The sequence below is a fragment of the Mugil cephalus genome, chromosome 18 (genome assembly GCF_022458985.1).
Source record: "Mugil cephalus isolate CIBA_MC_2020 chromosome 18, CIBA_Mcephalus_1.1, whole genome shotgun sequence".
Classification (NCBI taxonomy): domain Eukaryota; kingdom Metazoa; phylum Chordata; class Actinopteri; order Mugiliformes; family Mugilidae; genus Mugil; species Mugil cephalus.
The window spans coordinates 1,284,676-1,311,449 of NC_061787.1; the positions used below are offsets into that span (position 1 = coordinate 1,284,676).

Genomic DNA, 26,774 nt, shown 5'->3' on the forward strand with positions numbered 1-26,774 from the left:
GTATACTGTAAATAAATAAATGAAAACATTTCAAACAAGTGACAAGTCGTTGCTTCTGTTTGTGATCAGAGGACAGAATGAAACATCTGGAGCAAGAGGTCAGAGGTCATTTAATTCAACAACATCTACGGGTGACACGAGGATTATTATTAGATTTTATTCTCGTCTTGTTCTTGTCTGGCGTTAGTGAAGAAATTAAACCTGATAAAAGAACAAATCTTGTTCTTCAGCTTTACCTCGAGTCACCACTAGATGGCAGCAACACATCAGAGACCACAGAGCCGTTTATCATAGAGAGTCTGTCCAACCAGGGAATGGAGCGTCTGAGCTGTCCCTCTATGCTGATTGGTTCTGAGCTGTCTCTCTATGCTGATTGGTTCTGAGCTGTCTCTCTATGCTGATTGGTTCTGAGCTGTCTCTCTATGCTGATTGGTTCTGAGCTGTCCCTCTGGAATTCCCTCCCCAAACCCATCCGTACATACACACACCTCCTAACACACACACACACACACACACACGTGATTTCCAGTATATTTCCAGAGGAGCTGCTACTTGGAGAAGGAAGTGAAAGTAAAGTTTGTTCAGTTTGTTCAGATTCCATTTTGATTCACAGTAGAAGGAGGGAACTAAAACTGAAGCGAGGTGAGAGTTAATATTCTTCTTCTTCTTCTTCAAAACTTTGGTACAACAATCAATAATCTTTTATTTACATCATGTGAGAACACGAGGGTTCATTTTTCATTTTATTTTATCTTGGGGCTGTGTGCGTCGAGGGGAGGGAGAGGGAGTTGATTTGTCAGCTCTGAGTAAGAAACTGTCTCTAGCGCTTTGACACTGAAAATATGGCGTTAACGTGGTGTTTTGTGACCAGGATCGGTCTCCTTGGTGGGCTCTACCAGCAGTGGTGGGTCTGACCTCCCGCTCTGAGACTGGGGGACAGTTGTTTTTCTCTTATGTCATCGTGTTACAGCGCAGACTGGAAAATGTGGGACCGCTGCCATGGTCGATAAAAAGGTGTGGCAGAAACAGGGTTCCTACGGAAGTATGGAAAAGTATGGAATTTGATTATGTAAATGTCCCTGTCTGGAAAAGTATGGAAAGTGAAAACTAGTTTCCAAGACTGTTCCCACTGTTCACTATTTCTAAGACTAATTATATTTGGTCTTTGTCTGCTGTATTTTTCCTCCGTCAGCGCTTGAATCTGTTCTTGCTCGCTGCTCTTACTCTCATTAAAAACTATCGATATAAACACATATAGATGTATATGTATCTATGATTAAATACTATTTACTGCTGCACTTCCACTCCTGTCCAGAGAATACCATTGTAGTACATTGGTGGTAGGGGGGCGCTGTTGAGCTCCTTCCAGCACAGATCCTGTGAGGTGAAGAAGACCAGCAGCTCGTCAGAGTCATAGACATGATATAAACACACACTCACCGGCCACTTTATTAGGTACACCTTGCTAGTAAAAGGTTGGATCCTTTTTCCTTCAGAACTGCCTTAATTCTTGGTGTCAGACTTTCAACAAGGTGTTGGAAACATTCCTCAGAGGTTTTGGTCCATATTGACATGATAACATCACACAGTTGATATCTGATCACATCTATGATGAGAATCTCCCGTTCCACCACATCCCAAAGGTTCCTCTATTGCAGGGGTTCTCAACCTTTTGCAATTGTAATTAGTTAAAAGTTTTATTTGCCTAAATATTTTCCTGTATTTGATCATAATCAACCAAAGGAAAAATTACAAAGTTATTCAATGATTATGACATTTCAAGAATAAAGCAGTACCAGCCCTGTATTTACTTGGTATCTGATCGATACCAAAACCCCCAGGATCACCCACCCCTAATGGGTGGACCAAAACTCTCAAACCTGGAGTACTGGAACTGAAGTTGATGTAAACTCACTGAGTGTTTCTGGTTTATCTCTCAGACTGACTGAAGGCCAGAAGATGGAGGAAGAGGAGGACAGAGTCAGCTGTCTGTCTATGAAGAGTCACTGGTCCCAACATCATCCTCCAGACTTCAGTGGAGAACCTGGACCCTCAGACACAAAGTAAGAGACTGTTTCTACCGTAAACTGACCTGATGGAAGATGATGATTTTAGGATGAAGCAGAAATGTTCAGCTGAAAGATTCATAGTCATGATGCAGATGTTTTAGTGCAGGTAGGTCAGATCCTAGTCTGGGTTTTAGAACCAGGAAGTACTGATGGTATTTCTGTAGTAAAACACTGAGAACCTCCATTTCAGAATGTCCACTCATCAATATTCAGATATATTTGTCCTAATGGTGAAGTGTGTAAAGATTTCCAGCTCGGTACTAGTGGATGGATTGAACTGCAGTTTTCTCATCCTCCCATAGTCAGTGTGTAGCAACCAGCCAGTATAGTTAGAATGTGATCTTAACTGATCAGTTCTCCCTATCAGTCCAGTTCACTGTCAGTAACACTTCTTAGACTCTTCTAAGCTCAGTTCAGACTGAACTAACTCAAGCTACAACAGTGAAGGACAGAATCAGCTCTCTTTGATGGAAGCATTTACTGTGAAGTCTCTGCAGGAAGTGTTGAGTTTGTATTAACAGCAAACAGCAGGTAGATCACTCAGTGTTTAATAAAACAGAAAGATGTGAAAAGCAGTTCATTGGTGTTGATGAAAACAGGAGAGTTTAAAACAAAGGAAGTCAGTTCAAACTTTTCCTGTTCTCTGTGAGTGTCTGAGCTTCTGGACAGTGATGTTGAATGTTGACAATCTGGAAATGATTTTAATGATGAAGAAATGTGTTGACAGAGAGAGGAAGAGGAGTCATGTTTCTGTGGAGGAGCAGCCGTCCTGCTGTGCTTGGTGTCAGGACGTCCTGAAGGATCCAGTCTCTAGCAGCTGTGGACACTGGTTCTGCAGACAGTGCATCACCTCAAACTGGGACCAGTCTGCGTCATCAGGACACTCCTCCTGTCCCCAGTGTGGAAAAAGATCCAGAACAAGTAAGACTGTACATCTACACCACTCTTCTTATACTTTAGTTCAATCTGTTTTTTCTTTCCCTGCACTTCACATACCAGCCTCATTTTACTCATAACTGATCTCTGTTCATTTCTGTTGATATAAATTAATCTATACTTGTTGTGATTAAACTCTAAGAGGCTTTTATTGTGAAACAACTAAAGGAAATGTTGGTAGTGCAGTGAAAAACAAGAGATGAACATATGTCCATTATTTTATGAGTGGATCAGTCTTAAATATTACAGAGAGGAAGGAACAACCACAGTGATCTGTTAGATGAAGAGCTGCAGACGAACTGCTGTCAATCAAACACTGACACGCCCCCTCAGAGGCTGATAGAATAAAGAGCATTTCTAGTGTTTCCTCTAAAAATTAGTTATTACGAAAAGAAAAAACTCTTTAGAAAACATTTAAAGTCAGTTTTCTGTTCTTTGTGACTTCAAACATGGATGACTGTTTCTTTCTGTCTCTTGTTTGCTCTTCTTTCCAGATGATGTTGGTCTGCAGGAGGTTTTAGATGAACATAAGATCAGTCTGAGGAGGAGATGTGAACGTGTGACTGAAGGAACTGATGTAACAGGAAGAGGAACCCTCCTCAACAGGATCTACACTGAGCTCTACATCACAGAGGGACAGAGTGAAGAGGTTAATACCCAACATGAGGTGAAGCAGCTTGAGACAGCTTCCAAGATGAAGGCCTCCATGACACTCCAATCAGGTGCCACGACATCTTTAAAGCCTTACCTGACCAACAGAGACACATCAGAGTGGTTCTGACCTACGGCGTCGCTGGCGTTGGAAAAACCTTCTCAGTGCAGAAGTTCACTCTGGACTGGGCAGAGGGTTTGGAAAACCAAGATGTCAGTGTGGTGATTGTGCTTTCGTTCAGGGAGCTGAACTTGATCAAAGATGAGCAGTACAGTCTTCTCAGGCTGCTCCATGTTTTCCATCCAACATTACAGAAGGTCACAGCAGAGCAGCTGGCTGTCTGGACACCTTTGTTCATCTTTGACGGCCTGAATGAAAGCAGACTCTCACTGGACTTCAACAACAGTGAGATTGTGTCTGATGTCACACAGAAGGCATCAGTCAACATGCTGCTGACAAACCTCATCAAGGGGAACCTGCTTCCCTCGGCTCTGGTCTGGATCACTTCCAGACCTGCAGCAGCCAATCAGATCCCTCCTACATGTGTTGACAGGGTAACAGAAGTACGAGGCTTCACTGACGCCCAGAAGGAGGAGTACTTCAGGAAGAGGTTCAGTGATGAAGAGCTGTCCAGCAGAATCATCTCCCACATCAAGACCTCCAGGAGCCTCCACATCCTGTGTGGAGTCCCAGTCTTCTGCTGGATCACTGCTACAGTTCTGGAGCACATGTTGACTACAGAGCAGAGAGGAGAGCTGCCCAAGACCCTGACTGACATGTACTCACACTTTGTGATGGTTCAGACAAAGAGGAAGAAGAACAAGTACCATGAGGGACATGAGACGAGTCCACAGGAGCTGATGGAGGCTGACAGGGAAGTTCTTCTGAAGCTGGGGAGGCTGGCGTTTGAACATCTGGAGGAAGGAAACATCATGTTCTACCAAGAAGACCTGGAGCGCTGTGGTCTGGATGTGAATGAGGCCTCAGTGTACTCAGGAGTTTGTACAGAGATCTTCAAAAGAGAGAGTGTGATCTTCCAGAAATCAGTCTACTGCTTTGTTCATCTGAGCGTTCAGGAGTTTCTGGCTGCAGTCTACATGTTCCACTGTTACACCAACAAGAAGACAGAGGTTCTGAAGAACTTCCTGGGGAAAGACCACCAAGACTCCACTAGGTCTCTGGATATCTTTCTATGTGAAGCCATGAAGAAATCCCTGCTCAGTAAAAATGGTCACCTGGACCTGTTTGTTCGCTTCCTTCATGGCCTCTCTCTGGAGTCCAACCACAGACTCTTAGGAGGTCTGCTGGGTCAGACAGAGAACAGTCCAGAAATCATCCAGAGAGCCATCAACAAGCTGAAGAATATGAGGAATGATAACATGTCTCCTGACAGAAGCATCAACATCTTCCACTGTCTGATGGAGATGAACGACCTCTCAGTTCATCAGAAGATCCAAGAGTTCCTGAAGTCAGAGAAGAGATCAGAAAAGAAACTCTCTGTGATCCAGTGCTCAGCTCTGGCTTACATGCTGCAGATGTCAGAGGAGGTTCTGGATGAGTTGGACCTGAAGAAGTACAACACAACAGAGGAAGGTCGACGGAGACTGATCTCAGCTGTGAGGAACTGCAGAAAGGCTCAGTGAGTCCTGATCATTAACAGAATCGTTCAGATGTTCAATTCAGTTCGATTCAAATCAGTTTACATCAACAGCTTAAAGGACATACAAAACAGAACAGGCCACACAATTGTATATACAGATTAAAAAAGCACAAGACAGTATTTTAAGAACATAACAGTACTTTAAAAAGTGCAAGTATTCAAGTGCATTTAGCTTTCTTTGTTCAGACTTAAGCAGCTGAACTGAGGAGCTGGACAGCTCTGGGGACAAACCTAGTCCTCCTCCTCTGTATCCTGAGGGAAGCCACTCAAACTCAGACACAGAATGTTGGAAGAATCCTGTAAAATCTTTGTCTGTTGATCACACAGGACAGTGAGGGGGATGAACAGGCTGCCCGATGATATTAGAGCAGACCTTCACCATGTTCAGCAGGTGGTTTCTATACTGCAGTGTATTGGAATGAAACCAACATGTAAAGGAGAAGGTTATCACATTTTCAGTGAAAGCGTAATAGAATGCTGTGGAGCTAGTGGAGGAAAAGGAAGGTGAAGTGGAGAGAGCTGTGGAGCATGGAGGCTGGTAGGATCAGATTTATGATGCACTGCCATCTCCCCAGAACCTAAACCAGTGGTTAGGGGAGGATGCTGCCTGTCCAATATGTTCTTGTGTATATACACTTAGCCACAGTCTGACAGGTTGCAGGGTTAGTCTCTCCCAAGGGAGATATACCTGGCATCACAACCAGGTTCTGAAATGCTTAGCAGCTGCTGATGAGGAAAAACGGATTGAAGCAAATTCCTCATCTGCTAGAAAGGAGAATAGGCATACTGGGTTTGTTCGAGAGGGAGAAAGGTCTGACCGTTAAGAATCAGGGATAGCGAGGGGCAGCTAAGGGTGGGCGGAGCCTGGGAGCTGAGGTCCCACTTAGGGACGTCACGATTACAGTTTTCCTTAGTACCATTATTGTCAGAGAGTTTATCCTGATATTACGATAATCGCGATTATCATGTGTTGATTGATTTCACATATCTATTCATATGTAAAGTCACATGAACACTCCTTAAAGGTCTTAAAGTTTCCTTCATTTATATATTTTGATGCTAAAATATAATTATATTACTTATTATATGATACAATATTTGTATTTGCACACACATAAACCTGAGCAAACACAAAACAACTCGATGAAACATCAGATAATTTAAGTGTAGCGTCGGTCACCAACATCATGTGATATTGTCGACAGACCAGCGTGTAGCGAGAACGTCTTCGCTCAAAAGAGGAGATAATAAACAGAAACAGACATGTGGTGTTAAACCTCTGGGCCACAGTAACCTCGTTCTTTATTGATAAACCGAGCGCCGTCCAGCGGATTCGAGACACTTGAGGAAGTTTACAAAGTGACCGGTGGTAACCGGTAGATTGAGAACCCCAAAGAGTAGATACTGAATAAGATAGTTATCTGTTGTTTACCTTAGTAGTCGCGTGTACCCGAGACATTTGAAGGAGCGGCGGCTAGGATTTAGGATTGGTGACCCGCTGCTGGAAACACTGCGTGGGTGTTGCGTAACTCTGTTTTCGTTCCGTTTGAGTTGCCCTTAACTATGGTCCCGGAATACTATTTTCTGACGGTATTCATGAAACGTTACGATCAATTAATTGTAGCGCTTAATACTGCGGTTAATTGTGAAATCGAGTAATCGTGACATCCCTAGTCCCACTTAATTGGTCACCTGACTGTCCCAGCGCAAATAGTGAACCTTCGTCAGAGACCAGACCTGCTGTTGTGGCCGGAAATAGAGAAGGTAGTGTACTTTGTGGAGCTTACTGTTCCGTGGGAAGACAGAGTGGAGGAGGGTAATGAGCGCAAGAAAGCTAGGTATGCAGAGATGGCATCAGAAGCTGAGCAGCGAGGCTGGAGCGCCCGTGTGCAGCCAGGGGAGGTTCAGAGCAGTGAATATTGGTAGTGAATAAGTGTAAAAAAGTGTTAAAAAAACACTATCAAAGTGTGTTGACTACACAGCAAGGTCAGTCAATACTCAAGATGTAACACACACTCTCACAGTTCACATTACACAAAAACAAATCATAGACACTTCCAGCTACTCTCTACACCACCAGTCAACCTCACGACCTGGAAGACAGCATCATCAGATGATCACCTCACTCTGTTTCATACTGATTCAGTCTGGATCTAGATGGAAATGATATGATTTTATAACAGATTTATATGTTTTCTAATTACAGATTAACTGGATGTGGACTCTCAGAGACTCACTGTGAAATTGTGGCCTCAGCTCTGAAGTCCAACCCTTCCTATCTGACAGAGCTGGACATGAGTGATAATATCCTGGAGGATTCAGCAGTGAAGCATCTGTCTGCTGGACTGGAGAGTCCAAACTGTAGACTGGAGACTCTGAGGTCAGTTCACTGACTGGAGCTGTTGGAGGTTTTCTTTATTTATTCACTTCAGATCATTGACTGATGTGTCAAATGTTCTTTAGTTGATAAATGTTCAGTATTTCCATGAGCACAAATCTGAAGACAATATTCTCAAATGTTCTGTTTTTCTGAACGGCTGAAAAAAACATTGACTCACAACGAGTCTTCTTATTTATTACAATCATACATCAACAGAACATTTCACAATGAAACCCCCCAAACTGTAAAAGTCCTGATAAATGTACTGCTTTGGTGCAACAGTTCATTTCAATCTCCACTGATGATAAAAACTAAACACACAGTCACAGACTGTTACTGATGTTGTTGAGTCAGGCTGATAGAAGGCTGCTGCTCCGAGTCACCATGAAACACATCATACATTTCACTGGAGCTCACTTTTATTCTTTATTCAGATTGAATGGCTGCAGGTTGTCAGAGATCAGCTGTGATTCTCTGGTCTCAGCTCTGAAGTCCAACCCCTCCCATCTGAAACATCTGGAGCTGAGTATCAACAACCTGAAGGATTCAGGAGTGAAGCAGCTGTGTGGTTTTCTGGAGAGTCCAGACTGTAGACTGGAGACTCTGAGGTGAGTTCACTGTCTCTTACTCAGTACGTTTACCTGCGCATGAAAAGAACGAATTATTGTGTTAATCAGTCGGTAACAGGAGAACTTAAATGCATTTTCTCTGGCATGTATACAGTGTATTGAAGTTTTCAGTTGGATAATGCGTGTGCGCATGCTCCACAACCGCTGCATTGGTGTGTGACCCCAGAACAAACACTTCCAAGAAAGCCGGTCGAAGAAGAAGAAGAAGAAAAACAGAGCCACTATAAGAATCGTCTGAGAGATAGCGCCATCTTACCTGCACCAGTAGCATGATCATTACATACAAGATTGAAAAATGTACTATTATCCCTATGGTTGTTGTTTAATATATGATGTAATAAGTCAACCAGAAAGCGGGCCGTATTTATGTGGTATTAACCCACTGAAAAGAAGCATATCGCCACCCAGTGTTGAGGAGGAGGAAATGTTCCCATCAGTTATTTGATTTTCTTCCGCTGCATGTAAACTGGGACAAGGACTGTAGTCAGAAAGTAGAATTTTGAGCATAGCTCCATTAAGCTCTGCATGTAAACGCACTAAATGTTGTAGATCTGATACGTTTAATCACCAACTGAATCTAATTCATATTCATCCACAACTTTCCTCCATAAATCTGTAAATGTCCTTTAGTTTAAGACCAGTGTTTGTAGCAGAAACTGTAGAAAATGTTAAAGTCAATGAAGCTTAAAGGCTGTTAGGACACAGTAATGTTGAGCTGAACATTTAAAACCTGAACACATCTGATTAATGATTTAATCTACTGATGATCTGATCCACTGGATCGATATTGAGTCTGATCTGGGCCAAATTGACTGGATCAGGTATCGATTTTTTTTATCAGACCCCGTCCGATCCATGAGCCCAAACTATCTTATATATCCTCAACTTCCCTTTGTGCGACGTGCCGTAACACAGACGAGCTGTTGCCATGGTTTCCATGTGCCTGTGTTTTTGTCATGTGAACAGAAACCTGCAGAGCTGTAGTCATGTCTGCTGTGTGAAATTACTTTAGGAGGAGAAAAGTAAAACAGCCAAGTGCAAAACGTTTGCAAAACGAGTGTCTCAAGGAGTGGCAGCAAAACCGGGTATTTTAACACGACAAACTTACAAAAATATCTGTTCACACATCATGGGAAGGTGTACAGAGGCTTATTACAGGCGAGTGCAAAAAAAAGCGAACCGTGGCAACCATCGTTGCAGGAAACACTACAGAAGAGTGTAAAAGTAACTCCAGAGAGCACCAAGGACAAAATGATAACAGAGAAAACTGTTGAGTTCATTCTGCTGGATGATCAACCACTTTGTGTAGTGGAATATGTGGGGTTTTGAGGTTTGGTACAACATTTGGAGCTGTGCTATCAGCTACCAAACCAGCACAGCATCTCTGATACACTAATCCCATTCAGGTAGAAACAGGTGAGTGAGTTCATCTCTAAACTGTTTTATTGTTTTCAGTGAACATAATGTTAATATTGGAATTGTGACACTTATTGTACAATCTCTGTTTACTCTGGTTTTTCTGATTTTATTTTGGTGCAGCAAATCAGGTGTGTAGCCTAGAGATTTTTTGTTTTGATTGTGTGTCTTAAGAAACCATGTGTAACTTACTTCTACCTACATTATTCCAGTGGAGATGCTATTATTTTATGTTAATTCATTTCTGTTTATACACTGGATTTATTCTAATTTAATTTAAATATTTGCACCAAGATGCACTTTTATTTCATGTCAAACATTTGAATGGTGCAGCTGGGTCCGTTGTATTTACAAATGCTGTTAAAAGCTGTATGAGCTTCAGGTTTTAATAAAGTCACAGCAGTTACAAATAACTTCAGTTGTGGTCACAGATTTTCCTTCTTTCTTTAGGGAACCAGAATAGTTGTACAGTGAACGTGGTGTTTTTAGATGTCAGTATCAAGCAAATTACATCAATGTATCATTAACAACTTTTAGAGTGACAGAAACAATCAGATCAGTATCGGTTGATCCACAAGGCTCCAGTATCGATATCGCATGTGAAACAGTGGTATCGAGCCATCCCTAATTTAATCTACATCTTTTATTCTTTATTCAGATTAAAGAGCTGCAGTTTGTCAGAGATCAGCTGTGATTCTCTGGGACCAGCTCTGAAGTCCAACCCCTCCCATCTGAAACATCTGGACCTGACTAACAACAACCTGAAGGATTCAGGAGTGAAGCAGCTGTGTGGTTTTCTGGAGAGTCCAGACTGTAGACTGGAGACTCTGAGGTCAGTTCACTGTCTGTTACTGTTGTAGATCTGATATGTTTAATCACCAACTGAATCTAATTCATCTTCATCCACAACTTTCCTCCATAAATCTGTAAATGTCCTTTAGTTCAAGACCAGTGTTTGTAGCAGAAACTGTAGAAAATGTTAAAGTCAGTGAAGCTTAAAGGCTGTTAGGACACAGTAATGTTGAGCTGAACATTTAAAACCTGAACACATCTGATTGAATTATTCATGAGTTTATCTTCATCTTTTATTCTTTATTCAGATTAAGTTACTGCAGTTTGTCAGAGATCAGCTGTGATTCTCTGGTCTCAGCTCTGAAGTTCAACCCCTCCCATCTGAAACATCTGGACCTGAGTGGAAACAACCTGAAGGATTCAGGAGTGAAGCAGCTGTGTGGTTTTCTGGAGGGTCCAGACTGTAGACTGGAGACTCTGAGGTCAGTTCACTGTCTGTTACTGTTGTAGATCTGATGTTTGATTTATTTTCATGTATAACTTTATAGTGTTGGGGTGGCAGCTACTACAGGACCAGCAGGTGTTGAAGATGACTCCAGTTTGAAAACCACTGATTTGTGGCTCATTGGTTGTTGTTGGATTATTCAGTTCAGTTCCATTTTATTTATATAGTGTCAATAACTTTCTCAAGATGCTTTCCAACACATGTCCTGAACCCCCAGAGCAGCACTAACGCAACGGTGGCAAGAAATAATCTCAACAAGAGGAAACCTTGAACAGAACCATAACCTCAGACTCATCTGGAAAGAGACACAAACATACATCTGTCATATGTCATGATCTGACTCTAGTGGTCACAACAACAGGAAGACACACCAGGAGATTAAAGAATACTTTACCAAACCACATTCAGACTCAACCAGAGGTGGGTAGAGTGGCCAAAAATTATACTCAAGTAAAAGTACTGTTACTTCAGAATAATATGACTCAAGTAAAAGTAAAAAGTAGTCATCCAAATAATTACTTGAGTAAGAGTAAAAAAGTGCTAGGTGAAAAAATACTCAAGTACTGAGTGACTGTTGAGTAACGTCTGATTTATTTGTTAACACAAGCGTTCAATCAGACAAAAATACAAAATAATCATCTTTAGGCAAATTAGAGTTAATCCTGTCAATAAAATAAATTAAAAATAATTAATTAATTACTTAATTCAAGTACTTCAATAAAAAATAAAATAATAATAAATAAAAAATAAATCACGCACATTTCAGTGAAATGTCCGTTTGTGTTGGTAGACACTGAAGACACCGCATGATGTAGCTGCTGCACTTTTTCTAAGGCAAACATTCTTTCAACATGAGGCCGAGGGTTTTCCTCCTCGTCTGCGTCTCCATTGCCGACCGTTGATTTTGACCGTTTTCATCCTGCTGCTGTTGTCCAAAGGGTCACACCCTCACGTGACTTTAGGTAGCCAGGTAATTCAGTGATGTCAGGGCTGTCTCCTACTCCTACCCCCGAGTGTTCAACTCCTTTGTCACCTTTTGATCTTGTGACCTTTTCACCTGTGTGCCGGACCTGGAGCCTCCTGTCCTTTTGTTTCAATGGAGACTCTAGAAAACCTTTCTATTTGCATATAACCCACTCCCCTCCTATGATCACAGCAGTGACTCCATAACCCCCACCCCTTTCCTTGATGTATCTGTAAATGTGGTGCATTTCCAGTGCTCTGGGTCGTCTTACCTTCCCAGACCTACACTCTCCAATAAACGCTCCACTAGAACAAACTTTGAAATAAGGACTTTGAGTATTTTTCTTCAACAACAGCTACGTTTGATTGGTGAAGCACAGTCACGTAGTGGAGCCTTTGGCAGGAGTCTCGCTCTCTGTCAAAATAAAACATTAAAATGAGGCGTACGTGGGGAAAAGTAACAGGCTCATTGTAGCCTAATGTAAGAGAACAGTTTCTTCTTCACTAATCTACTCAAGGAAAAGTAAAAAAGTATAGTGATTTAAAAGTACATTTTTTTCAAAAACTTACTCAAGTAAATGTGACGGAGTAAATGTAACTCGTTACTACCCACCTCTGGAGTCAACATAGAGATGTGGAAGTCAGTGAAGTCTGTGGTGTGTGGTGTTCATGAGTGAAGAGTATGAGTGTGAATGTTGTAGAGTGTAGGAGACATACAGGTAACGTACAGGAACACAACCAGACAGGAATGTGAAGAGTCTGGGAAGAAGATGAGAGACAGACTGATGAGACAGACAGGACCTATGTAACCCTGGTACTCTGGACACCAGCTGCTCCACATCACAACAATCAGCTTCCTACACAACAGACACACAGAGCTGTCTCCTGTTACATAGTTTAAGAGGAGGAAGCTCCTGGTCATCCTTCATGTCTTTACATATGTGGATGTCAGGGTTAAGATGTTTGAGAGACAGATGGAGACACTGTTTGTAGAAGACATGATGAAGATCCTCAATAACAGAAGGACAAGGTCAAACTGCTCATTTTAACACAACGTGTCTCATTACATTTGATCTTCGTCTTTTATTCAGTCTGGAGGAATGCAGTGTTTCAGAGATCAGCTGTGATTCTCTGGTCTCAGCTCTGAAGTCCAACCCCTCCCATCTGAAACATCTGGACCTGAGTAACAACAACCTGAAGAATTCAGATGTGAAGCAGCTTCTTCATCTTGTGAAGAGTCCAGACTATAAACTGGAGACTCTGAGGTCAGACTCCATGTTTTCTTTGTGTGCTGAGATGAATATGATGATAAAGTTGTGGTGACATCAGGCTGATATTCTACTGATCCACACTGAGGATCTTCATGGTAAAGTCTGGTTTCTTCTTCTGTGGTTTAGTCCATTGACTGTGGCAGAGCCATGTTGAGCTCCACATTTCAAAGCTTCATAGAAGAAGAAAAATCCTCCACTGGATGATTGACTCTGAAACTCTGACACTCTTCATTTCCACCTTAAAGTCTGTCAGACATTTAGAACAGAACCAAAATCATTATGATAATTACACACTATGAAACATTAGTAGAGAATTAAATGATTTATTCCTCATCCATAATCAACTCTATAAGGTTTAATAATTATATTTTCATACTTTACTAATGATCAGTTTGTCTTTTATAAATAAAGTTAATATTTACAGTATTTATTTTGGAGTTATCAGTGGTTCATGAGGTCATATAGAAAGTGTCAGTAAATGATTAATAAACTATTTAAATCTACATTTATTCATCTTATTATTTAACTTAATTCATGATTAATTCAGGTGGTTGTGAAACATTTAGAGGTTGTTAATGAACTATTTCTGTGGGTTCATCTAAAGTGAGGACAATCTGTGTCTAGTGAAGCTTTAATAAAAGACATTTAAAGGTTCAGTTTCTTCTCAACAGAACAGCACAGAGTGACAGAAAACAGAAATATTTATTCCATCAGTTCTAGAGTTGGGAGGGAGTTCACAGCTGAGGTGTTTCTTTGTCTCACTTTGATGATGTTTCCATGCTGAACTTTCCTCCGTCTATTAATTCTGTTTGAAAGACACAGCACCAACAGCAGCATCACATCTGGAAGTAGCTGGACAACACTGTGAAACCACCACCACCTAAAGTCATTACTTCATTAGATTTTGATTTGTTAGTGATTATTTCTGAAAATAAGTTGATCCACCCAAATAAAGAAGCTCATTAATTATTCAGCACTATGACAAATGTTCTTTGATATCAGACTGTAGAGGTTTAGTTTAGTTTGAGTGCAGTTAGGTTTTCTGGAAGTTTACACAAAATGTTATTTTATAAGAATACAGACGTTTCTTTCTTTTTGTATCAAGTTAATATGAATATTTCTGTTTTGTATCACTCTGTGTTGTTGTTCTGTTCAAGCAGGAACTTTGTAAACTCACATCTTTTATTCTTTATTCAGACTGGACGACTCCAGTGGTTCAGAGATCAGCTGTTATTCTCTGGACTCAGCTCTGAAGTCCAACCCCTCCCATCTGAAACATCTGGACCTGAGTTACAACAACCTGAAGGATTCAGATGTGAAGCAGCTGTGTGATTTACTGGAGAGTCCAGACTGTAGACTGGAGACTCTGAGGTCAGACTCCATGTTTTCTTTGTGTGCTCAGATGAATATGATGGTAAAGTTGTGGTGACATCAGGCTGATATTCTACTGATCCACACTGAGGATCTTCATGGTAAAGTCTGTTTTCTTCTTCTGTGGTTTAGTCCATTGACTGTGGCAGAGCCATGTTGAGCTCCACATGTCAAAGCTTCATAGAAGAAGAAAAATCCTCCACTGGATGATTGACTCTGAAACTCTGACACTCTTCATTTCCACCTTAGAGTTTTTCAAATTAAAAGCAGGTTAACAATAAACAGTCATGTTTTATTACAGCTGAATCAGTTATTTAATGATTTATTTGATTGTGTATCTCATATTGTTTTTTGTTTTTTATTTTTTTTTTCAAATTAAAGAAACAACTTATCTTCAATATTTCTTTCTAACTTTAAACTTGTTCATTCTGAACCTTCTTCAGCTCTGAACATGATTTAAAGGAGGAACTTTCTGAACTCACATCTTTTATTCTTTATTCAGGTTGATTTACTGCCTGTTGTCAGAGATCAGCTGTTATTCTCTGGCCTCAGCTCTGAAGTCCAACCCCTCCCATCTGAAACATCTGGAGCTGAGATTCAACTACAGTCTGAAGGATTCAGGAGTGAAGCAGCTGTGTGGTTTTCTGGAGAGTCCAGACTGTAGACTGGAGACTCTGAGGTCAGTTCACTGTCTGTTACTGTTGTAGATCTGATATGTTTAATCACCAACTGAATCTAATTCATCTTCATCCACAACTTTATTGTTCCTCAAACTGAAGACAAACTCATTTCAATAACTGTATAAATCAAATGAAACCAACTTTATTCACACACACACACACACACACACACACACACACACACACACACACACACACACACACACACACACACGCACACAAACACACACACACAAAGTGTCATCAGCTCCTAAAGAGGAGAAACACTAGAGCTGGAATTAAAGATCAATAACAACAATAATAACATATAAAAACTAAATAAATACAATTAAATAAGTAAATACAAATATAAATAAATAAATATTCGCTGGATAGATCCATAAATAAATGAAATAAGTAGAGTGTTAGTGCAGCATATGTAAATCAAGCTAAAATAGACATTTAAGACTAAATGCTAAGATTAAAAGCTTCGTCTTGAGTCTCTTTTTAAAAATATCAACCCTCTGCAGCCCTGAGGTCCTCCAGCAGGCTGGTCCATAGACGTGGGCCATGAAACTGAAAACATGCCTCTCCAAACACACAAAATATGAACGATGGGCGCCTGACAGGATTCACACTGTCAGAAAAATCATTTCTAGTTTCATGTTCATGAAGATAATTGGAGAAGCAAGAAAAGACCCAGCTATTGCCTCCCTACAAAACTGGCACCACAAGGAAAACAGAAACATTCAGTTCAGAGATTAATGTTTCTTTTAAGTATAACAAGGGCTGATTACAGCTTCAATCCTCAGATATTCAAATTAAATATATATCAATAAGCAATTCAACTCAAGTTCAACCACATTAAGATCATCATGAACATAAAAGTTAATTCTCAAGCAGAAATAATCATGAGCAAAACAGCTCAATAAGTCCTTTGGTGATCAGAGTGTGTGTGTGTGTGTGTGTGTGTGTGTGTGTGTGTGTGTGTGTGTGTGTGTGTGTGTGTGTGTGTGTGTGTGTGTGTGTGTGTGTGTGTTTCTCCTTGTCCATGTTCATTTAAAACCTTCATCAGGAAAGTCTCAGTTCTGTGATTTGTCCAAAAACCCAAAGTGAAAAGTTTCATACAAACTGTGAGTTTTCATAAAATCATTCAACTGCTTAAAAACCACTTTCTGTAAAATGTGACTTAAAAATGTCAGATTAGACACTGGCCTGTAATTATTGAGCATCACAGTGTCTAAATGATTCCTCTTCAGAAGAGGCCTGACCAAGGCTGTCTTAAAAGCACTTGGGAAAACTCCTGTCTGAAGAGAAGAAGTTCAAATATTCAAAACATCCTCAGCTAAAACTGATTTAAAATGGTGCAGGAATAGTATCTAAAAGGCAGGTTGCTGCTTTTAACTGAGAGATAACTTTCTCCAGCACCTTAGCATCAACCAGGACAAAACTATCCAGTGTTTCCTCACATAAAAACATAGATTCAGCTGCAATAAAAGCAGATTGAGATTGACTAAAAGCTGACCTAATACTTTTGTATAATGTATAATGTTGATGCTTCATTCCTGCTCAACACACACAGATGAGATCATGTGTTCAGATGCAGGTGTTTGAGGTGTGTTTAGTGTCTGAGCTTCCTGCTGTTTCATCATCATTCACTCACATTTCATTTGGAGTCAAACCTGCTGTGATCCATGTATCAGTCCATTCTCTCTGAACCACAGCTGCTGGAAGGAGCTCACACACCTCACACTGTCACATATTACTGTCTGTAGAAGACATGATGGAGATCCACAATAACACAAGGACAAAGTCACTCAGACATGGAGAGGAGATTTAATCTACATCTTTTATTCTTTATTCAGGTTGAATGGCTGCAGTTTGTCAGAGATCAGCTGTGATTCTCTGGGACCAGCTCTGAAGTCCAACCCCTCCCATCTGAAACATCTGGACCTGAGTGACAACAACCTGAAGGATTCAGGAGTGAAGCAGCTGTGTGGTTTTCTGGAGAGTCCAGACTGTAGACTGGAGACTCTGAGGTCAGTTCACTGTCTGTTACTGTTGTAGATCTGATATGTTTAATCACCAACTGAATCTAATTCATCTTCATCCACAACTTTATTGTTCCTCAAACTGAAGACAAACTCATTTCAATAACTGTATAAATCAAATCAAACCAACTTTATGTACACACACACACACACACACACACACACACACACACACACACACACACACAGAAACACACACACACACACACACACACACACACACACACACACACACACACACACACACACACACAGTGTCATCAGCTCCTAAAGAGGAGAAACACTAGAGCTGGAATTAAAGATTAAAAACAACAATAATAACATATAAAAACTAAATATATACAATTAAATAAGTAAATACAAATATAAATAAATAAATATTCGCTGGATAGATCCATAAATAAATGAAATAAGTAGAGTGTTAGTGCAGCATATGTAAATCAAGCTAAAATAGACATTTAAGACTAAATTCTAAGATTAAAAGCTTCGTCTTGAGTCTCTTTTTAAAAATATCAACCCTCTGCAGCCCTGAGGTCCTCCAGCAGGCTGGTCCATAGACGTGGGCCATGAAACTGAAAACATGCCTCTCCAAACACACAAAATATGAACGATGGGCGCCTGACAGGATTCACACTGTCAGAAAAATCATTTCTAGTTTCATGTTCATGAAGATAATTGGAGAAGCAAGAAAAGACCCAGCTATTGCCTCCCTACAAAACTGGCACCACAAGGAAAACAAAAACATTCAGTTCAGGGATTAATGTTTCTTTTAAGTATAACAAGGGCTGATTACAGCTTCAATCCTCACATATTCAAATTAAATATATATCAATAAGCAATTCAACTCAAGTTCAACCACATTAAGATCATCATGAACGTAAAAGTTAATTCTCAAGCAGAAATAATCATGAGCAAAACAGCTCAATAAGTCCTTTGGTGATCAGAGAGTGTGTGTGTGTGTGTGTGTGTGTGTGTGTGTGTGTGTGTGTGTGTGTGTGTGTGTGTGTGTGTCTGTGACTGTGTGTGTGTGTCTGTGACTGTGTGTGTGTGTGTGTGTGTGTGTGTGTGTGTGTGTGTGTGTGTGTCTGTGACTGTGACTGTGTGTGTGTGTGTGTGTGTGTGTGTGTGTGTGTGTGTGTGTGTGTGTGTGTGTCTGTGTGTGTGTCTGTGTCTGTGTCTGTGACTGTGTGTGTGTGTGCGTGTGTGTGTGTGTGTGTGTGTGTTTCACCTTGTCCATGTTCATTTAAAACCTTCATCAGGAAAGTCTCAGTTTTCTGTGATTTGTCCAAAAACCCAAAGTGAAAAGTTTCATACAAACTGTGAGTTTTCATAAAATCATTCAACTGGTTAAAAACCACTTTCTGTAAAATGTGACTTAAAAATGTCAGATTAGACACTGGCCTGTAATTATTGAGCATCACAGTGTCTAAATGATTCCTCTTCAGAAGAGGCCTGACCAAGGCTGTCTTAAAAGCACTTGGGAAAACTCCTGTCTGAAGAGAAGAAGTTCAAATGTTCAAAACATCCTCAGCTAAAACGGATTTAAAAATGGTGCAGGAATAGTATCTAAAAGGCAGGTTGCTGCTTTTAACTGAGAGATAACTTTCTCCAGCACCTTAGCATCAACCAGGACAAAACTATCCAGTGTTTCCTCACATAAAAACATAGATTCAGCTGCAATAAAAGCAGATTGAGATTGACTAAAAGCTGACCTAATACTTTTGTATAATGTATAATGTTGATGCTTCATTCCTGCTCAACACACACAGATGAGATCATGTGTTCAGATGCAGGTGTTTGAGGTGTGTTTAGTGTCTGAGCTTCCTGCTGTTTCATCATCATTCACTCACATTTCATTTGGAGTCAAACCTGCTGTGATCCATGTATCAGTCCATTCTCTCTGAACCACAGCTGCTGGAAGGAGCTCACACACCTCACACTGTCACATATTACTGTCTGTAGAAGACATGATGGAGATCCACAATAACACAAGGACAAAGTCACTCAGACATGGAGAGGAGATTTAATCTACATCTTTTATTCTTTATTCAGATTGGAGAGATGCAGTTTGTCAGAGATCAGCTGTGATTCTCTGGTCTCAGCTCTGAAGTCCAACCCCTCCCATCTGAAACATCTGGACCTGAGTAACAACAACCTGAAGGATTCAGATGTGAAACAGCTTCTTGATCTTGTGGAGAGTCCAGACTATAAACTGAAGACTCTGAGGTGAGTAGAGGGTTCCAGTCAGTCCATGCTGCTTTCATCAGTATCGTCCTAAACACAGTTAGTATCAAAGATCCAGTGTTTCCTGTAAACCTGCAGCTTCTCAGTGAAGCTGTGAGAGGAGAATGGAGACAGGCTTCAGGATTGGACAGAAAGACAGAGAGAGAGACAACAGTCAGCCAATCAGATGAGCCAGAATCTTGTTGTGATCATGTGTTTGAGTTGATGTGAAGACGACTGTTGTTGTTGTGTTGATGTGTCCAGGAAATAAAGCTGGATTCCAGCTGACAGCCTTCCAAGATGTATAGAGACAGTGGTGGTCATTCATCACATCTGATCAACAACTGATCACAGCTCTGAGATCAGTCTGACTGAAGCCTGCACATCACAGAAGCAGCGTTACATTTAGTAACCATGAGTTTCTTAGTCAGCTGATCTTTGTTTCCATGGAGCAGCAGTAAATCCATCACTAAAGTGTTGGTGCAGTAATGAAGCGTTCAGGACTTTCAGCAGTTTCTTAGTGAAATGTGCAGAGGAAACAGACTTGATGCTAAAAGTCTCTGCAGGTCTGTGTGTGTTCACTCCAACACGTTAACATGAAGCTGAAAGGAAGCTGGCTGAGCTCCACAGCTGCTCCACTGCTGCTCTGAACAGGACTCAAGTCCCTGCTGCTCTTTCTACTGGATGTGATGATGAAGGGAAACACTCCTTCACCTCCTCTCTCCTCTCTCATTTCTCCTCCTCTCTACAGGTGGAAGTGGTGGTAAACAGGAGGATGATCTGTGTCCTGATGATCCAGAGGGTGAAGCAGCAGCAGCTTGTGTGGACAGAGACTCTGACTGCAGATAAATGCTGATGTTGATGAAGAAGTGAGCAGCTCAGTCACAAACATTCTTCTCCCAGTGATGCAGCCAGTGTTCAGTTTCTCTCACTCAGCAGATGCATGTGTTTGTGCTCCTGCTGCTCTATGGACTCCACTGAGTCAACATCTAAAACTATTTGGACTTTTCTGTTGGGTTTCAGTGGAGGTGTGTATGTGCTGGATGCTTGTTTTGTCAATTCTCAAAAATAATAGAAAAACCTTTTGTGTCAAGATTAGACACCCTTGTTGAGTTGGTGCAGGACCTGACAAACTGTAAAGAAAACAAGGAATATGCTATAGGAATTTTTGCTGACTTGAAGAAGGAATTCAACGCAACTGACCGTAGGTTATTAGTTAAAAAACGGAGAAGTATGGTGTCAGAGGGATTGTAAATTTGTAAATTTGTAAATTTGTTTTTGCAGATGACGCGTATATTTTGTGTGCTGGGTAACACTTGCAGCAGCACATGGAAGTGGTCACAAAAGAAATGTATTAAAATGTGGGTTTGACGTGGATAAGTTATCCTTAAACTCAAACAAAACTAAATTTGTTATGTGATAAAATTAATGGAAATGTACAATTAGAAATCAACAGAGTAGCAGTAGAGAGAGTATATGAAGTTTTTGGGGTGTTTCAATTGACCAGAAAGCTGGAAGGTCCACATTATATATATTATTATATATTGGAATAAATGCAGGATCCCAAGTCAAACAACATTACGTGCTCTTTACTGCACACTCACTTTTCCAGACCTGATCTATTGTGTTGAAATATGGGCCAACACATACAAGAGCACTTTACAAACAATATGCACATTACAGAAAATAGCTGTAAGGAGAATGAATCATGCCAAATATCTCCATCACACTCATCCTCTTTGTGTTAAATCACTGATTTTTTAATGTATGGACTCGGTTAAAGTTGGAACATCATTAGTTTTATTTGAGGAAAAAAACATGATTCCTGAAAACATTCAAAAATCGTTCCAAACTAGAGAAGATATTTATCAGTTAAGAGGAAAATTAAATCGTAAACTACCTGGAGTACAGCTCTTAAAAACATGTGCTTATCGGTTTGTGGAGTCACTCAAGAAAGTACTACGGCACTACTGTAAAACTTAAAAACAGATACAATAAAAACATTCTTGATAATTATAAAAATTTATTCTAATCAACTTTTTTTAAATGAACAATTATACAGTGCTCATTATGTTTTTGTTTATCATACTTCACAAGAAGATTTGACATTAAATTTGACAGATGTTGTTGTGAAAAAGGTTCAGAATCATAGAAGAACTTTAGCTTCTTTGTCTCAAACTATTTATTTGTGAAAAAAGATGAGAACATGATATTGTTCTGGTTTTTTTTTTCCTTTATGTTTGAGATGAATTTTAACAATAAAACATTCATCTGTATCTCATCATCTCTACATGAGACACCTTGTGTATCCATTGTGTGTGTGATGTTAATGGTTTCTGCAGCAGTGGAGTCATAGCGACCGTATTAAGACGTGTTTGAGGTCGGAGGTCACTGAAGGCCCTCGACTGCGTCTACAGGAACAGTGTGTTCCACCTTCCTGTTCAATCAATTAATCCAAGATATTCAGAGAAGAAGGGGACAATATCACAGAGAAACTGAATCATCTCTGAACTGCCAGCTTCACCTTTGTTTCTGTGTCGATAACATTAGTAGCTTTGTCTCGTCTGCTCTGTGTCTGGTCTGCTGACTCGCTCATACAGTTTGTCAACGAGGCTCTTGAGGACAGGTTCTGATATCCCGTCCATGAAACTGCACCGTATGTTAAACAGAAGGGAGATTAAATAAACGTGATCTAGAAGATGCTCCAGAGTCACCTGGAATGACGGGACGTAGTTGTCGTCGAACTCCTCATCAAACTCTGATTCTGTTGGCTGAACCATGACTGAGTCATCTTGAGGACAAGGGGACAGTGTGTGAATCTGATTTGGCTGCAGTTTACAATGCGAGGTTGTCTCTAAGTATCTCTCATCACCAACTAATTCATTCCTTTTGTGCAGCACATTGTGGAGCACGATATTCTTTGGTAGAAGCAACACACTGAGGCCGGATGTGACATCAGGACCGTGGGGGGGTCTATAGAAGAGCAGAACCAAGGATCGGACCGGAGCTGTGACGTTGATGATGACGTGAGCTGGATAAACTCCACGCCCTCATCATTCACATGAGCCACTGACAGGAAGTGACATCCACCTGTGGAGCGGATCTCACAGTGTGGGAGGTGAAGCTGACGCACAGACTGCTGAAGACATTTGATGTCAAACAGGGGTCCTGCAGGCTTCTTGTGATGCTGGGCCAGGAGCTTCCTGTTCCAGGGTACGATCCTGGAAACCACTTCCCCCTCTCCCTTCATGTCAAAGAGCAGGCCGGTCTCTCTGCACCGGTACAGGCCTGGACAGGAGCTCTGACACCTGAACGTCTCTTCGTCTTCATTAACAGTGATATCAGGCGTAAACTCCTCAAAGCTGGGTTTTAACTCTGTGTCTGGTAAACTTGCTGTGAAGTGATCAGTCATAAGTGGCACTGATTCTCTTTGTAGCTCATGGTGAACTCCTTGTCCAGGTTGGGACTGCTCAGGGAAACCTCTACTTTTATCGTCCTTCAGTTCAGGAGGTAGAAGACCAGCAGAAGGGATGGTGGGTGTTGTGGGTTGGAGGAAGTCACGCAGGAAAGGGGGCAATGGTGAAGCAGGCCATTTAGGATCATCCATATATTCTTGTATTTGAGAAGAAACTGCATAAAGTAATAAAACGTTTATTGATACAGACACTCTGTCCTCTGATTATCAGATACAACTAATGCAGTACAACAACCTGCAATAAGTATCATCCTCATGAACTAAACACATGCATTACTCAACAAATCTATGAGTGTGTGTGTAGTTTCTCTCCAGTTGATCCAGACAGGCTGCAGGGATGTTCAACATGAGGAGATGAACTAGACTCTAACAGGACTTCCAGTCTCTACAGTCAACATTTCATCACTTCATCACTGATTTCTTATTCCAGTCCACATGTGTCACCTTTAGTGTTGATATTTTCCTGGGCTGGATCAGACTGTGCAGGTAAATTCAGGACATCATTAGAGAACAGTGTTTCACTCTGGCCCTGAGAGGAACCAGACTAATGTGGTCAGCATCAAACATGAAGAGTATCCCAAACTAAAGCAGAGGAGAAACAACACATGCTTCAGAGTGATCTGATTCTAAGGGAGGAAGACTTGAATGAAGAACATGTTGTAGAAATCAATTAGAAACTGGAGACAGAAAAGAGTGATGCAGAAATGAATCTTTGAAATGATGAGAATAAAGTGGATTCTCTGAGTGGAACAGCAGCGTGTTAGTGTGACTTAGTGAAGACTCATGGAGTGATGATGATGGAACAAACAGTCAAAGCTTTAAGTTGAGTGAAAGGAACAGGATCTGTTAGAGGAGCTTCCTCCTGAACAATAAGACTGACATTAAATGTGACATGGAGACAGGGACGTTTAGCTCCATGAAATGACTGATGAGCTGATAACACAGACATGGGTCCCACACTGTGCTCGTATCTGGAAAACAGCTCTGACACAAACGCACCTGATGCCACTTTACTACCAACGTGACGTCGACCTGTTGTCAGCTGTGCAGGGAGGCAGCGCTAGGCTGCTCAGCTGGATGCTAACCAGTCTCTTTGGACTGAGTCTGCTTCTGTTCTGGTTCTGTTCCTGTGCTGCTTTCTCCGTCTGAATGCTGAAGAATCCCACTGTGACCTGGGAGTCCACGTGAACAGCTGTTTTACCCCATTACCCCTGTGTAGAAATAAAACTAGCTTCATCTGTTTGTTCACTTCTACAGATCTCTTTCCAGAGTTGGTATCAGCTGCTGTGCTGTCCTTGATCATTTATAAGGTTGGATCAGACGTTACAGAGAAAAGAGGAAGGATTCATTCCAGGAACTACATTTATGGACAGTTTTAGCTCAATGCTAAATGCTAACCCACCATCCACTCTACTGTCCACTGGTTAAACATGTGTCAGGTGAACTGCTTCTAAACATCTGGGAGCTCTGTGACCAAAACAACTTTGATCCTAAATACTCAACTACATGTGAATGAACAGGTCGTACGTCTGGATTTAGACCGGAGAGTCCAGAATTTAAATGTCCTGTCCAGATTATTTGTCCTCCTTTTTGGAGTTGCACCTGAACGTTACGCAGCATATTGACCAACTAAAAGTGGTGTCATCGTAGCATCAGAAGGTTTTTAACATGCTGAACAGACGGAGCTCATACAACACTGAGTGGTCAAAAGAACACACATTTATTAGCTCCAGCAGTGAGGACGACCTGCATGCATTTTCCACGTTATGTCTGACTTTATTTGTGGAGATGAAGGGATTCCCAGAGTGGAGGAGGAGGAGACAGCGCTGTCTGGTGGCTTCTAGAGGAACTGCAGCTCATCAAAGTCAGTCCATTCAAAGAATCAGTGGGAAATAGTGGAAACCTGGGTCCCAAAATTGAAACCTTTATAGAAACTATGGAAAGGGTATTTACTAAAAAACAAAAGGACAAATGTGTCTGTGGGGATTTTAACATGTTGAAACACAGCATTTAAGAATGATTTATTAAATTATAACTGGTAGAGTGGAACTGATCACCGTGTTCAAGCTGAACTGACTTTGTTTGTGGAAAGAGCAGATGAAGGGATTCCCAGTGGATGAGGAGACAGCGCCTCTAGAGGAAGTGCAGCTCATCAAATTCTATCAGAGTCAATTCAGAAAATCTTTGGGACGTGTTCAGGAAATAGACAGATCCAGTAAAGAGCTGCTTCTCCCAGTAAATACATCGATCCAGTGTGTAGTTCAGGGACCTCTAAATGTTTCTAGGAAATACACACATCTGTGATAAAGGTAGGATATACCAGTGTCTACGGTGTGTTCACTGTCTGTGGTGACTTTGCTGACTGTAAAAACAGTAGGACATTCCAGTGTGTGAGGTGAGTTCATTGATTGTCCTGGGCTGCTCCCTGGACTCAGTGAGGGAGGTGGGTGACAGGAGAGTCCTGGCTAAACTGTCATCCATGCTGGACAATGAGCACCACCCCTGCAGGGTGACCTGACACCACTGAGGAGAAGCTTCGGTGACAGACTGCTTCACCCTCGCTGTGTGAAGGAACGATATAGAAGGTGTTTCCTTTCCTGCTGCTGTTAGGCTCCACAATGTGTTGTATTACTATTACTAATATTATCACTATGTTGTACTGTGTACAACCCTGTGCAATATACAACAATCACTATCTGTTTACAATTCACAGGATATACCACTCTGCTGCTTAAGATGACGATGTTTATCAGGGTTAACTTGATGTGGAAGATGTTTTCTTGGCTGATGAGTCTGGGAAGGAGCGATGACCCAAGAAACCTGAGTTTAAGCCTAGCTTTCGGCACTGACAAGAGCAGCTGGTCAGCTGACCTGAGAGAGCGGCTGGGAGTGCAGGGATGCAGCAGCTCAATAAGGTAAGGTGGGGCAAGGCCATTCAAGGCTTTAAAAGCAAATAAAATCATTTTAAAATGGATCCTAAAATGGACAGTCAGCCAGTGGAGTGAAGCTAAAATAGGTGAAATGTGCTCATACTTGCTTGTGCCACTGTCAAACCAGAGACACTCACTTCAGCACTGAACAGCTCCCCTGAACCCTCGAAATGAGACTAACACAAGGAGAGGTCACTTCAGCACCGGACAGCTCCTCTGAACCCTCGAAATGATGCTAACACAAAGGAGAGGTCACTTCAGCACTGGACAGCTCCACAGGAACAACTTCATCTTCTCATCTTGAGCCTTTCGTCATGCTTTAGGACTTTAGGACATGCTCCTCTCACAGTATTCCTTCAATCTATTGACAGAAGACAGACAAGATCTGCATTGACAACCTGGAGTGGACAGGTTTCTATCAATAACTATTTTCTGCACCAGATGAGACCCACTTTATAGAACTTCCAAGACAAAGGAAGTGGAAACAAAACACAAACCTTGTCACCAGATAAAAATGTTCAACTTGTGTCATGCTTGTCAAATCAACCTTTCAGCTCATGAGTACGGCGTAGTCTAAACCTGAAACTGCTCACATAGATCTTCAAGTCATTTTCGATGTTTTCACACAGACACTTGGACTTTATTTTATTTTTGTTTGGGTAAATAAATCCCTTCGTTTTTGGATTGCATTTCTCCGTGTTCTGTGTTTCCTTTTCATAGGCGTGGAAGAGGGAGAGTTTTTTATGTTATGTTTAGGTATCCCTAGGCCGGGCATAACACAAACAGAAGAAA

At 41.2% G+C, this 26,774-nt stretch overlaps 1 long non-coding RNA gene and 1 pseudogene across 1 annotated transcript; both read left to right on the plus strand.

Annotated features, from left to right (window-relative positions):
• Positions 1 to 500: 500 nt before the first annotated feature.
• On the plus strand, positions 501 to 26,447 carry LOC124995542 (annotated as a pseudogene).
• On the plus strand, positions 19,519 to 21,874 carry LOC124995546. Its single transcript, XR_007110730.1, has 2 exons — positions 19,519 to 19,580; positions 20,329 to 21,874. It is a non-coding gene; the product is annotated as an uncharacterized LOC124995546 (long non-coding RNA).
• Positions 26,448 to 26,774: the final 327 nt, after the last annotated feature.